Here is a 15,079-nt window from a genome sequence, read left to right as displayed (position 1 = left end):
GGGTTTGCAGATCTGTTGCTAAAATCTTGTCTATGTTGTTAATCACCGCATATAATTACAATTAGTTGATTGAGTCGACGCATCTAGCTAATTGATTTGGTAAGCCTTGACCTAGACCGGAAGGTTGGAAGGGGTGAGACCTGCAGTGAACATTAGGATGCTTTAGTGAGGGCGGAAGCTAAGCTAATAGTGTTTAAGGTGAATTGAGACCCGAAGGAGATATTCGTTGCCCCTTAGACCGTTACAAGTGACCGATCTGTGACCTTAGCTGCAATCATCTGACATTCATTCGTGACCCGGCAATCCTAGTTCTCTCTCTCTTTATTGTTAATCCCTTTATTTTTATCGCTCAATTTCTCTTGCCACCTCTCTTAGTTTAGAAATCATACTCAAAACCCCGTTACTCTTCGACTAATTTAAAACAGATAAATCTCATTTTTACCTCCCTGTGGAGATCGACCCTACTTGCCGCTAGCTTATGTTATTAGTACTTAGGTATTTTTTTTGGTACCTAACGACGTATCAATAACACTTTCCTTGGATATCACATGACCAAGGAAAGACACCTTAGACAACCAAAATTCACACATGGAGAATTTGGCAAACCACTTTTGACGACGTAGAACCTCTAAGATGGTACGAAGATGATCGGTATGCTCTTCATCAGCATTAGAAAAGATAAGAATATCATCAATGAAAACCACAACACAATTATCCAAGAACTCACTAAAAGTGCGGTTCATTTGGTCCATAGCGGAGCATTGGTCAAACCAAAGGGCATCACCATAAACTTGAAATGTGCATATCTCGTGCTAAAGGCAGTCTTAGGGATATCAGACACACGAACGGGAATTTGATGATCACCTGTTCTCAAATCAATCTTGGAGAAAGTAGAAGCACCTATGATTTGATCAAATAAATCATCAATTCTTGGAAGAGGGTATTTGTTGTTGATAGTAACACGGTTAAGCTCACGATAGTCGATACAAAGTCTCATGAATCCATATTTCTTCTTCATAAAGAGAACGGGAGCACCCCAAGGCGAGGCACTAGGTCAAAAAAATCCTTTCTAAATCATCTCATCAAGTTACTTCCTCAACTCCTTTAACTCGTTTGGTGCCATATGGTAGGGAGCTTTAGCAATCGGTCCTGTTCTAGGCACAAGGTCGATAGAAAACTCTACATTACGCGAAGGAGGTATTCCGGGAAACTCATCGGGAAAGACATCGACGAATTCACAAACCACGGGCACTTCTTCAAGATTTGGCAAAGAAGAAGAAGTAGAAGTCACAACACAAAAAAAGTCGTGGTAACATTTCCTCTCCATGCTCACCAACTTCAAAGCGGAAATCAACTTCACACCTACTTGGGAACGGACTCCCTTATAGGATACATAGGTGCCTAGCGTGCGCTTGAGGCGAATCTTTTGATCTCTACACTCTAATCTTTCACCGTATACGTAGTTAAAACACCAATTCATACCCGAAATTACATCAATTCCTCAAGGGGAAAAAGAAGTAGGTTAGCAGGGAAAATAGTTCCTGAAATTAAGATAGGGACATCGGAAAAAGAGTAGGAGCATGAAATGATTTCTTCGGATGGTAAGGATATATAGGTATCCTCACTAGGTTAAGGTTTAAGGGCTAGCGTATCAGAAAACTTGGAATATATAAAAGATAAAGCTACGCTGGTGTCGAAAAGAATGAGGCATGGTTGATCAAGAATTGAGAACATACCCGTAATGCTGTCGGGATGAGAGGCGGCTTCGGCTCGACTCATGACAAAGATGGTTCCTCTAAGCTTGCTTGAGGAGTAGGGGCATCCTTCTTCTTGGGACAAATATTGGCACGATGTCTGAGCTTCTTACAAATGTAGCAAATCAAGGGTCGATTGTAGCATCCAACTCCGGGGTGTAAGGCTTGCTTACAATTGAAGCACTTGCGAGCTTTCTTAAAACTGAGGTTGTTGTTGCTTGGTTGGGAAACTTGTCCACTTGGCTCTTATCCTCTTTGTTCTTGTCCTCTTGCCACAAATATCTTCTTAGCATAGTTTGGTGTAGGAGAAGGCACAAAAGTTCTCTTACCATGGAAGTTAGGACGGTAGGAATTAGAGAAGGAATGGGGCTTAACATCATCTTCAATAGCCTTCAAAGAATTTTTCGACCCAAAGAGCATCATCATAGACCGCCACAAAGGCCGTGGAGTCTCTTCTCACCATGCTTCTCAACGTGGGATTCAACTTGCTCTTGTAGAAGTAGACACGGTCTTCTTCATCTTTCACAAATCTCGAAGCATAATGAGCAAGATCATTGAACTTGTTGGTAAAATCTTGAACGGATAGCCCTCCTTGATTGAAATCAATGAACTCCTTAAATTTTTGTTGCTTGAGTTCCTTAGGGTAGAAATGGGTCTCCACAAGAGTCTTAAAGCGGCTCCAATCAAAGGCAGGGTCTTGAGTGACGGTAGGTTCAGTCATAGTCCACCACCTATCGGCCTCCTTTACAAGGAAATGAGAGGCAAGCTTCACCTTGTCTCGCTCTTGGACCTTATACAGAGAGAGAGAGATTCTTCTCCATATAACGAAACCATTATGAAAGCTCAAAAGGGTCCACTTTACCACCATAGGTTCTAGCTTTTTTCTTGCGAGTTAGCTTGCAATCCAAGCAAAGCTTCCTTTTCGGTCTCCTCCTTGTGGAACGGGATTGGCATTCACATGGACAAGGGCATCATGTTGATTTTGGAGAATTTGAGTAAAGGCTTGCATAATAGTATTCTCCATATTGGTTGGTCACACCATCTTTTCAAGGCACAAAAGAAATCAAACAAGTTAGTACCTAACAAATAGCACATACAAAGAGACAACCAACTCAGGTCCTTAGTTTTACCTATCTCATTCATTATTCAAGGTCAAATTCAAGTTTAAGTTTGGGGTACACGTGTGTGCGTCAGGAGCAACATTGGCTCTGATACCCACTGTGACACCCCGCGATAAAGCGAAAAGTAAAACTAATAAATACAAGCGAAAAATATGAAATTTTTGAAACTTTTATTTATTATATAAGGTTTAACATGCGGAATTCACTAAATCTCAATGGAAGAACGTATGCGGAAATAAATAAAGGTTCACACAAACACGATAGTCAAAAATGGGGAAAATATATCCCGCGAATGACAAGACTAAAATAGGTGAGTTTAGCAAAAAGTTAAATAAAGTCCAACGGTCAAGGTACTCGCTAGCTCACACACACTACTACAAAACTCGGTATCTACATCGGACTTTTTGGGAAACGGACACCAGATTCAAAACCTATGTTAGGTTGAGTGATGTCCATGTAAGACCATAGACATCGGACTTAAGTCAGATGTCCATTGATCAATAAACATCATACTTTTAAAAAAATATGATGTCTATATGACATATACACATCAGATTTTCTTGAAATGTAATGTCCATTCCTTCCCATAGGCATCGGATATCTAAATAGTCAGATGTCTATTGTAAAATATAGACATCGGTTTTTTACAAAAATCTGATGTCTATAATTATTAATTTTTATAAAAAAAAATGTATATTACTATATTATTTCCCAACACATTACTGCTACACATGATCACAAATGCAAAATATGATTCAATAATCAACAAATATGATTCATTAATCAACAATTATGTTTATACAATCATTCGATTATCTGAAATCAATTACCAAAAGATCTATATAGTATCATACAAATATATTAAGACAACTAACCTATAAAAAAAACAGAAACCAAGTTATAACATAACTCTATGTAAAAAAAAGGTCCTCGGCCAAATGGCGGCAAGTAGTACTCCTTAACCTGTCCTAATTAAGAAGGTAATTAGAATTCTCGAGACACGAATAGGAAATATGATTGGATGTACAAAAGAATAAATTTTCTTGAAATAATTAGGATTAGGATCAATAGCGTACAGTTCAGTTACAATATGGATGAACCGTCTATTAAAAGCTACAACATGTTATCTAATTCAACATCACATCACATCCTGCGATTCAATTCCAAATATTAAAGAAATGAAAAAAATTGTACCTAAGATCGCACACAGAAGACAAATAACAATAATTACACCTAATGTTATGGGAATGGCAGAATAACATTTATAGTCTTTAATGAAGCTAAGTCGCCAGGCATCCAGTTTTCATCATCAACATTAGGCCCATCAACTTGTAGCAAAAACGCAGCTTGAATGCAACACATCTGTTGTTGCTCAAATCTTTTGATACATTTATGAAGGTGAATATATACTTTTTTGCTTTCTTTAATAAAAGGAGTTTAGTTTAGTACCTGAAAGTCAAGGTGAATACTCAATTCCCATTGCTCATGACGGCAATAATCTGGTTCAACACATCGAAGTCAAATAAGAATAACACACACGAGATGTATGGGGTAAGTAACCAGTAGGTATGGATACAACTTAAGAAGCCATCTTTCAATAATATCGAGTAGTTGGTAATCACCGTGATAAACTTATGGAACCTGCATAAATAGGAAAACGACGAAGTTTAGCCAATTAGTATTCGAGCTAATATAACCTTCACAAAGCTCAAATTCACTAAACAAGTACATGAGAAGGAACAGAACAAGATTATTTAGGAAATGAAGAGCAGTAAATACTGGTTTGTAAAAAAAGTCCATGCACAGAGCACACACAGTAGAAATATCTGAATAAGGGGTTTCCTATCAATAAGTAGAAATAAGGCTTCAATAAACAGATTCTTAGTCTACAAATTAAACAAAAATAATTTGTCAAAGAACTAAAATAAAACATTAAGTAGTTCTTACGTTACACAAGAATCACACAAATTAGTGTTCAAGTTATTCTAGCATAGACAAAACTAAAAATCACACATATTAGTGTCCAAGTTCTATATTTCAGAATACCAATCTCGGCCAGCTATATATTCAGATAACCACAAACAAGCAATGTAATATGTATATACATGAAACAATCAGCATTTCCAATCTTGCTTATAATTGTACAATGCTAATGTACTACTTCCTCCCCTCCATTTTGATTTTCCCATTTGACGATTTGATAACTTGCTTTGTGAGTGAAAGGCAAAGCATTGCTCTTAATTTTAATGACAAAAAGTGACTGAGCAGATGGCACAATGACCTGTAGCTAAAACTATCTATATTATCATGGCCTGCAACTTATTTATTTTCTTTTTTATCTTCAGTAGTTCAGCATTCTTCCTAGTCACTTCTATGTGCATTCTGCAATAGTCAGTAGTCAACGAAAAATGGAAGGGAAAGCCTTATAAAGAGGGCAGGCAACGAAGCATAGATAACTGAGCTAAGTCACCAACTTAAACGGTAAGGCTAACTTAAAGGTCTGAACCATATTAGAAATAAAAAATTTCATATAAGAAGGGTTATGATAGACTATATAATCTGACCCATGGAGTGGAGTAGTTATTTATTGAACTTTTTGCCACTTAATGTGTAGTATAATGGGGATTCTAGTTGAACTGAGTCGGTCTCATGTTATATTGATATGAATACCGTCTTATTGGACTCTAACTAATAACAAGTAGGTAACAATTCAACCGATATTTTTGTCAGTAGAAATAGATTTATGAGATGATTTCGTGCCTTTAGAAAAATCGGGATTTCAACTTTGAATGAAGAGCACACAGTTTCCTTTATCTCTTCATTGGTTCCTGGTTCTTGCTATCTAAACTGGTTACATGGAAAGCTAATATTTGCAAGCCTTCTAGGAAAAATGACAGTCATATCAGCAAACAACAGATGACGTCAAAATGTCTAAAGTAATTAAAAAACAAAATAAATCATACCTTAATTGCCCTGACAGATCCTAGTAGGCGTATCGCCCAAAATGCGAAAATAATGAACACGGTGACAAATGCGGAACAACGACAATTAAAATGATGCGCAACAAAATTTCTAGTCATGATTAATTACAATAAAGCCACAATATAATACAACACTAACCTAATTTAAATTGAATAAATACCCCCAATTTCAATAACCCTAAAAATCAAGTAATAACAACTGATAACCCTAATACTTCAAATACAACAACAATTGATTATTAAACAAGAACAATAACATCATCCAACAAACTAATATAGTCGATTTAGCAAAAAATCAGAAAAAAAAAATACCCATAAAACTTAACTAAAACGAAAATATTCAAAGAAAGATTGTACATACCGTTTTCAGAAATTGTTCAAATGCGAGAATAAGAAAATACGGAAGGGAGGATGAGCTAAGATCGAGTGGGTAGAACGGTGAGAGACAGAGTGGTTTTTGATTGGATTGTCATGGGAAAAGACGAAAGGGGAGTAGTTTGGTCTGCTGAGAATGTGAGAAGGAGAGAAGTTTTGTCACTCTTAACCTACTTTGGGTGAATTCAATATGCATCGGATATTATAATGTCTGACATCTATTGAAAGTAAGGGTTAATAGACTCAATTATTTAAAAAACTGATGCATGTTGAATTAAATAGACATTAGTTTTTTTGAAAACTCTGATGTCTATAATTTGTACACCAGTCTTTTTAAATAGGGTAATGATAAATACAACCCAGTGGGTTGTATTTAAGAAACTAAAAAGGGAAATAAATACTTAATATATGCATTAATTGTATTAATTTAGGTGTAATTTATACTCTAATTTCTAAATTAATACCAAATTAGGAAGGGTATTAAATGCTTAAATACAACCCAGTGGGTTGTATTTATCATTTCCCTTTTAAATATCCGATATCCATTAAGTGATGTCCATTGCGTGTTTTGTAGTAGTGACATGTCTCCACCCCATATAAGCACCAACTAATACCTCTCATTTATGAAGCATAAATGCCACATCCAGTGGGGGAGTAACTCAAGGTTCTCCTAGCCACATTTTGTCAATGTAAACATAACTAAGCACTCAATTAAGCAACGCATAGAAGACAATTGCAAATAAGTTGAATATTCAATAACATGGATCAAACTTGTCAAATAAATGAATGAGAGCAAAGTAGGCTAATACTTGCATATTATAGGTTCATATAATTATGTGAGACATTTAAATAAAAGGAATACAAGTGTACGTTAATTATACACGAGCGCACATACTAAGGAAATATGACATATACAACTAACAAAAAATGCAAGACATTTACTACTCCCAAATTTTCTCCGAGTAGGACTACGATAATATTACGGCCCTAGTCTGAACCTTGCCAGACTCTCGGAATAAATATTTTCCGGTTCGACATATGGTAGAACAGCTCGTATCCAAGACTCGATGACAGAACGAAAATCGAATACCCCAATTGCCAGAACAACACGAAAGTGGCGGAAAGACTAAGATAAAACCCGTACTTGCCAGAACACCACAAGTAGGGCGTAAATATAAGTTAAGCAAAAAGTGTAGAAAAATGGCAAATTCAGATGGATACAACCCATTTATATTAAGCATGTAGAATAAATCACTCGTATTTGAAATACGATAAATAAATGAGAATGAATAAATTAAACTCATATTATAATTAAAGTAGCATTTCTTATAATTATAACGTAATTAAATAATAAATTCCACATTTACGATTCATGTGAGAAATATATAAATGAGCGATAATTAACGAATTACGTTATATAAAACGCAAGACGGAATTTAAATATATTAAACATGCACATGGGCATACATGGCTAAGACCCACAAGGACCCACCCGTGACCAAGGCCACAACCCGCCAGCCAAGGTCACAAAGCTCAGCCACGGCCTAGGCCATAGGCCAGCCACCCAGATCACAGCCGAGGCTACTGCTGAGATGTCCAAGCCACGGCTTAAGCTACTGCTCAGGCGACGCCTCAGGCTGCTGCTCATTTCCCAGGCCACGGCCATGCTGCTGTCCACGCCACTACCTAGCTACGCCTAGGCCATAGGCCAGCCGTGGTAAGCCATACCAAGCCCAAGTCGTGCAATGCTCAAGCCATGCCCAAGACGAAAGACGGGTTCACAACTACAACAACCATTCATCCAATTACATAAGAAATATGATACTAATAAGAGTGATTCATATATATACTTAAGACAGAAATTATTACGATAAAATTTACGCATACCAACAACCAAAAAAAAACCAACTCGGCATCCATACGACCACCAAAAAAACCCTTTCAACCACCCACAATCGTGCCCAACAACAAACCCTTTGACCACCCAAAACCGTTCCAAACACAGCCCATTGACCACCCAAACACCATTTCACTGCAACATACAGCCCAACCTAGGAACCCGTTGTAACCAACGCATGTTCTACCCTGAAATCCGCGCCAAAACAGAGGTGAAAACAGTCACATGCTCTGCCCAAAATAGTTCGAAAATAGGCTATGATAAGGTGAGTTTAAGACGGATTTTAAAGCATGAGTAAGACGGTATTTTTCCCATATACGCAATCCAATTCATACATGGGCATGTACTTAAGACGAAAGTTAACAATTTTGCTCAAATCAACAAGAAAAAGTAACTCAAAACAGTCACAAAACACGGCTAGAAAAGCCCATAAAACACGGTTTCAAGGTCTCTTGTGAGACCGTCTTTAGACGAAATTTTAAGAATGTAAAAGACAATATTAACCCTTTTAAACTACCACATTCATTCACCCATTAGAATGCCGTATTGTTCACTCCAGATCTCACCCCTTCCAGTTTTTCGATCTAGGTCAAGGCGTATCAAATCAACTAACTAAAAGCGTCGACTCAAGCAGCTAATTGCTGTTAAATGCAGTGATTAACAACACAAACCTAATTCTAGCCAAGCCTAATCACCTAATCATATTTTCCTAATTGCCATGGCTCCCCTTATGTCCTAGCATAGGAGGATTAGCTATGCATAATAAATATTGAGGAAATAGTAACAACAACCATAACAATTAAATTAAACAAGATGAATAAATTGCTTAGCAAAAAAAAGAGAAAGAGTAATGGAGAAAAGATGAAGAGAACAAGAATAAATATTGCAATAATAATTAAAGAACAAGTTAAAGATCGAAAGTACCCAATACAAAGGAGTTCCAAGCAATCGAGATTTTAGGTCTAAAGAGTAAAGTGCAAGAGAAGAAATAAGAGAGAGTGTTGTCATTCCTCCCCTTCCTTATTTATTCTCATATACGAAATAAAATATCCGAAAGATAAACTAAAATATTGAGTAAAAGTCAAAACCACTCGATCGAGTAGAAATAAACTACTCGATCGAGGACAATAAGTGACAAACATCTCGATCGAGTAACACAAGTAGTCGATCGAGGAACTCAATAAACGCCCATCTCGATCGAGGTAAATAAGGTAGTCGATCGAACGCCTTCAGCATCAAAGTTACTCGATCGACCAGTTTAAACTACCAATTCTAGTCGATCGAGCATAATAGCACTGTATCCTCGTGGGTGAACTCAGAACATCTTCTGAAACCACCTCACGCATCCTTAGGTGACAATTCCCAGGCACTGATTCATCCATTTCCAAAATGCATGCAAACTGGACAGGTTTAGGCTTGATTATGATCCTTTACGATTCATTACTACAATTAATACAAGACAAACCAAAGTAAAATATTCGGGGGCATTTCTAGCTAGTCACCACTTAAATAATAAAGAAATACGTGTAAATGTAGGGTAAAAACCATATATAAAATCCACGCATTAAATCTCCCCAAACAAGACCTTTTCTTGTCGCCAAGCAAACTATAAATGCAACTAAAGACACCTAGTGGAACGGGACCAACTTACCAGCTACAAATCGTCCACCCAAGGCAATTTAATGCAACAAATAACAAAGTACCAAAGGGTCATATGCAAACGAGTGAAATCAATGTTTTAATCTACTGAACCGCCGACATTGCAAGACTCATATATATCGGACTCTCACGGGTCGCTCATCACACAGATTAAGCACAAGGTGAGTATAATTGTATTAAAGGAAATAAAGACGCTCACCTAAACTTCGACCTATAAGAACATACATCAAACTAACGTGAAACCGATTTCTACCGACCGTACATATGCATTCCAACCAATCAGGACCAAGACAAACGCAGAGGACTTACATATAGTGTGAGGTGAGGTAATTGGGTAAGAAGGGGCAAAATAAATTTGGATAAGTGGAGGTAAAGCCAAGCCAGTACAACCATAACCAAATAATCAACTCATTTCGCTTCACTACTCAATACAAAACGTAAAACCGTGCCATCGTGGCAAAACATCAATCACACCATCACCAGACTCCCCATGAGAAATAATGATAAGCATGGGAGTCATAACAACAACTTTTTCACACGATTATCTTTTTTCTTCTTCATCATTCAACTTTCTTTCATCATTTTTCATTATTTTCATATGTTTTTTCAATCTTTTTCGTTCCACTTTTTCTTCTTTTTCATTCATGCTACCAACTTTAAATCTTTCAAAGCGAACCAAATTTGACATGGGTAATAGCATACCCACAAAAACCACCCAACTAGCTTGACATGGCAGGATAAATTTTGGAAGTAGTTAAGGGGTCAAAAGGCAAATTTGGCTAATTTGAAGTTAATGGGTAGTAATGAAAGAAGGGTTGTAAGTTACCTCTCCACGTGTGTCACCACCGCAAACCGAATGCATACAGGTCATGAATGTGCAATTTGATGTTACATTTCTTATAAGGAGTACTACTCACATCCTAAATGAAACCGGTCATGAATGTCACCAGTTTAATCAGCTCTAAATCTTAGAATGTAAATGTAGTTTGCCAATATTAGAGTCAAGTCTATTCGTTCACATATGCTTAAACAAAAACGGGTAGATTATGCAATTAACCATGCCGACAAAATGTTAAAAATGTGCAAGGCAAAGGTAAAAGACTCAATGTAGTACAAAAGTCATAGCGTTCCGACTCAACCTAAATGTAAAAAGTAAACGTGGAATTTTGTTTGAAATTAAAACAAACAATGCATGCAAAAATAAACGTGCAAACGAAAATGCAATAAAAACAATATGCAGACACAGATATGGATGCATATCCTCCCCAAACGAAACCGTACAATGCCCTCATTGTACTGAAGGAATTTATTCCTTGAGTCTAAAGACAAACTTAATCTAAGAAAACAAAATAACACCGTCTCCCCGGCAACGGCGCCAAAATTGACACGGCTGTCGCAACCCTATCCAAAATAAAACCAACCGGTCTCAATAAAATGTAGTAGAGGCAGTTGGGTATCGAATCCACAGGGACATGGGAATAATGTATGATAAACTAAGTCTGTCTAAGTAACCGTTTCTTGGGGGTTTGATTGTTTTGATTCTAAACTATGAAGATTAAGAGAGAAGAGACAGTAAAGAAGTAAACAATAAATTCCGACGAAAGTACAAGAGAAAAGCAGATAGCTAGGACAGTCGATTCACCATGGCTTTTTAGGCGTCCATCCTAGGGTCAAAGGTCAGCATAAAATCGGTCTGCAGGGTAGTGAAAAGGTCCTTCCGATACGCTACTCCCCCTAAAGCATTACTGACTTAGCTTCCGCCCTCATTTTACTCAAAAATAGGGAAAGGAAATGCAAACTAAAAAGAAGAATGTAGCTTCCGAAAACTTACAGGATAATCGTGAAGTAGAGACCTCCCCAAACCAGCCAATAACATGGGAGGTCGCAAATAGCTCCATATCATCGTAGTACGCGAGTGAAAGCAAATGAGCTCGATCGAAGATACAAAGTGCTCGATCAAGTCAATAAGGGTATCAGAAGTGTTTGATCAAGAGCAGCATGTACTCGATCGAAGTATCATCTACTCAGCGTGCTCGATCGAGAGGGTGAAGTCCTCGATCGAGTGAGGAAAGTGCTCGATCGATAGGAAAAGTACTCGATCAAGGAATTTTAAGCCTGATCTCCTAGGCGTCATTTGAAACATCTGCAAAAACGCGACAAACAACCCATAGAACTAACAAAACGAGTTCAAGCGTTCCAGTCTATCATTTGTAAAACCAACTACTAAAGTCTAAAACACACGCTACCGAATAAAATGTCTCAAAAATCCAATTACAAAGAGTATTAAAAATAAATCCGGGTAGCCTCCCCGTCAGCGCTGGATATAGATAGGTCCCGCATGACCTCTATTTTTCTCCATCTCAATTACTCTAGTTGTCACAATCAAAGCAACTCAGAGCTCTTAGCAATCGGTCATAAATCTGTGCACGTGCTACATAAAACCATAAGTAGCCCCAAATACAGAAAGAGCATATAAGAGCAGTATGAAATACCATCTTAACTTAACAAATTTGCGATGACATGTATGGTGAAACATTATTAAATTATTTGTCCAACCGGGAGAGGGTGGAGCATCAAAACATAAAGTAGAAGTGACATGAGGTAGTTTACTATCCGTCATACCAATAATCATGAAGTTATCGTAAGTAATTACCTCAGATCGGTCGGGAGATCTACTACTCCTAATGTCAGAATTAGTGGCAAAAGAGTATATTATCTCTACCGTGCTAGGTGCGATCACTGACTCATCTACCTTTTAGTTCCCCTCCTTTATGGGTTCTGCCCCATATATTGCAGCTTCTAAAGCATCCAGCTCAGCTTACCAAATGGGAGATTCACCATAACAATTGTCTTCCTTTATATCGTCATCCGAAACGGACCTAGATGACATAGTATTGCTCTCTGTGGCTATTGTATACGATCGAGCAGAGATGGCACTCGATCGAATTCTTTCCTCGCGAATACTGGTCGATCGATCAAACAAAGCTGCTTGATCGAGTTGCCCCTCACCAAAAGTGCTCGATCGAGCACCAATTTCCACTCGATCGAGTTTCCCTCGTGTGGCAACAATTGAGTCTTCAAAAGACACATTAGTTGGCACAACGAAATCAGCATCCGAATCATAATCGTCAACAATATCAATAGGCATTTCAGGTCCTTTACAGAAGGGACCACTTTTGGTACGAATAGTATGTACCACCTCGGACTGCCTAAAAACTTGCTCGGTCGCCACTTGAGCTAACTGGCTCCCAAGTCTCTTGATATTAGCATCAAAGGCCCGCCCGCTTTCATGAAAATGAAGTTTAAGCGACTGTACCAGGGATTTTATCTCATCCAGTTCTGTATTATTCGGGTGAGGAGCTCGTTGTTGAGCTTGATATGGTGGCACATTGCCTTGTTGCAGTGGAGGAAGGGTAAAGTTTGGGTATACCCCACTTGGGTTGCCATAGAAATGGTTACCTTGTCTATGTTGCTGATAAGCATAGACTTGGTCTTTCTCCGCCATACAAACAATAACACTGTGTCCCGCAGCACCACATCTTTCGCAGTAACCCACCCGTTACACCCTAGTAAGCTTAGGTGGACTCCCCAAAGATCGTTTACTCTCCAACTTGTCAAAACTTTCCTTTATAGCTTCCAATTGCTCGGAGGTGTCAGACATTTTAGCGGAAGAGTCAAAGTTACACAAGGCTTCCCTTTGATGGTCTTTCTCCAAGAATCCTGTCTAGGTAGGACCTGTAAGACCTATCAACACAAGTAGAGGAAAAAAGATCAGAACTGCCTCAAGGAATAAATTCCTTAAGGCTAAAGACAAACTTAATCTAAGCAAATAAAATAGCACCATCTCCCCGGCAACGGCGCAAAAATTTGACACGGCTGTCGCAACCCTATCAAAAATAAAACCAACCGGTCTCAATAAAATGTAGTAGAGGCAGTCAGGTATCGAATCCACAGGGAGATGGGAATAATTTATGCTAAACTAAGTCTGTCTAAGTAACCATTTCTTGGGGATTTTGATTGTTTTGATTCTAAACTATGGAGATTAAGAGAGAAGAGACATTAAAGAAGTAAACAATAAATTCCGACGAAAGTACCAGAGAGAAGGATATAGCTAGGACAGTCGGTTCACCATGGCTTTTTAGGGGTCCAATCTAGGGTCAAAGGTCAGCATAAACTCGGTATGGAGGGTAGTGAAAATGTCCTTTCGGTCCGTTATTCGCCCTGAAGCATTACTGACTTTGCTTCCGCCCTCATTAGAATACCCTATTGTTCACTGCAGATCTCACCCCTTCGAATCTTCCGATCTAGGTCAAGGCGTATCAAATAAACTGACTAAAAGCGTCGACTCAAGCAGCTAATTGCTATTAAAGGCAGTGATTAACAACACAAACCTAATTCTAGCCAAGCCTAATCAGCTAATCATATTTTCCTAATTGCCATGGCTCCCCTTATGTCCTAGCATAGGAGGATTAGCTATAAATAATAAACGTTGAGGAAATACTTACAACAACCATAACAATTAAGTTAAACATGATGAATAAATTGCTTAGCAAAATAAGATAAAGATTAATGGAGAAAAGATTAATGGAGAAAAGATGAATAGAACAAGAATAATTATTTCAATAATAATTAAAGAACAAGTTAAAGATCGAAAGTACCCAATACAAAGGAGTTCCAAGCAATCGAGATTTTAAGTGCAGGAGAAGAGATTCATGCTTGTATGTTGTTAATTTGGTAGTAATTACTTCCATTAATCGATTTACATATGCAAAATATGATTTCTAAGCCCAAAATTTCTGATTTTTATACAGAAAATTTCTAGGGTTTTGCCCCAAAATTTCGATTTTTGGTCACTTGGATTCTTGTAGGATGCTTATAAGAGTTCAATTAGTACTAGCAATGCTCTACCGAGTGTATATCTTGTGCCTTTTTATTGGAAAATCCGTCTTTAATTTCGTCTTAAAAGAGAACAAAACTGAAAATTCCTCTATATATTGTTTGAATTCCGGAAAGATTCTTGTTGAACTTGTATTCTTGCTGCATACTGAAGACCAGAGCACCTCCTAAGAACAGAAACCGCGCCAATACCGTGTTAGAATAAGGACAATCTAGTGGCGAGCCGCTTGTTCCTCCGGTTGACAAGTATCCAACGGAAATATTTGCTGACTTTGAGCAACGGGCTGCTTTTATAGACTTAACATGTCATACTATAAGACCGACTAGATGTGTGGATCCGGGGGTTGATATGTGCATTTTATATAGTCCTTTTTGGCCTCTTATGCACGCATTTCC

Source organism: Silene latifolia, chromosome Y (genome assembly GCF_048544455.1).
Source record: "Silene latifolia isolate original U9 population chromosome Y, ASM4854445v1, whole genome shotgun sequence".
NCBI classification, from domain to species: Eukaryota; Viridiplantae; Streptophyta; class Magnoliopsida; order Caryophyllales; family Caryophyllaceae; genus Silene; species Silene latifolia.
The sequence above is the reverse complement of the archived record's forward strand: the minus strand, read 5'-3'. Positions refer to the sequence as shown.